The sequence below is a fragment of the Nannospalax galili genome, unplaced genomic scaffold (genome assembly GCF_000622305.1).
Source record: "Nannospalax galili isolate Female #2095 unplaced genomic scaffold, S.galili_v1.0 scaffold278, whole genome shotgun sequence".
Lineage (NCBI taxonomy): Eukaryota > Metazoa > Chordata > Mammalia > Rodentia > Spalacidae > Nannospalax > Nannospalax galili.
Window position 1 is genome coordinate 9,756,992 of NW_008347536.1, and position 891 is coordinate 9,757,882.

Below are 891 nucleotides of genomic sequence, written 5' to 3' on the forward strand. Positions count from 1 at the left end.
TACACTCCAATACATATTTTTCCCCAGTCACCAAGTTGGACCATTTACTATCTAAGAACTCAGTAGCAGGCCCAAAAAGACTAAAGTGGCATGACAAAATTAAATTAAGTCAATATGGATTTAATTAAAAAAACCCAAATGAGATGGACAGAATTGTCTAACAAGTCAGGCTAATAACAGCTGAGAGGTTACCATTCTTAAACCCAGAGGAAGAAGAGAAATACTCTGGAACCAGGAAAGATACAGTAGGACAGGCCTGGATTTTTTCACTGAGGCCCTGTGTGAGGTGACTTTCCAGGAAAAGAGCCTGGGAACAGTCCCATAACACCCTGTCCTCCCTTCTTGCCTCCTTGTGAGGCATCCATAAGGCAACAATCCAGAAAGCAGAGCGCACAGGAAAACACTACCATAGTTGTTAAAGACCCTAAATTACCGAGACAGAGAGCAAGGCAGAAAGGGACAGAGAACTGATGTCAAGGAGCCAACACAAGACCTCCAGCACAGACACTTAACTGGAAACACAGGGGAGTGCAGCCACCCCTATGGTAGCCAATGGGAAGTGTCAAGAAAGGTGGGCCACCTGGGCCTTCCAATCCTAAGGCTGCTGTGGGAAATTCCTTTCCACTTATCCGTTCCCTATGTATCAGAACTCCCCTGAGGGCATCCTCTTCCACAAGCAGCCTTGCCCTCAGCTGGACTGTGGGTAGTGGGGTGTCTGTCATAAAGACACCCTCTTTGTCTAGGAGTTGATTATCTGCTTACAGAAATGACCTGTAAGCAGGGAACTGCAGTTGACAAAGCCCAAGGTCTCCCTTTCAACAGAAGCTTCTTTCCAAGTTCCCAGCCGCCCAGCTCTAGAAACACTGACCCATCCATCCGCACATGCATTTG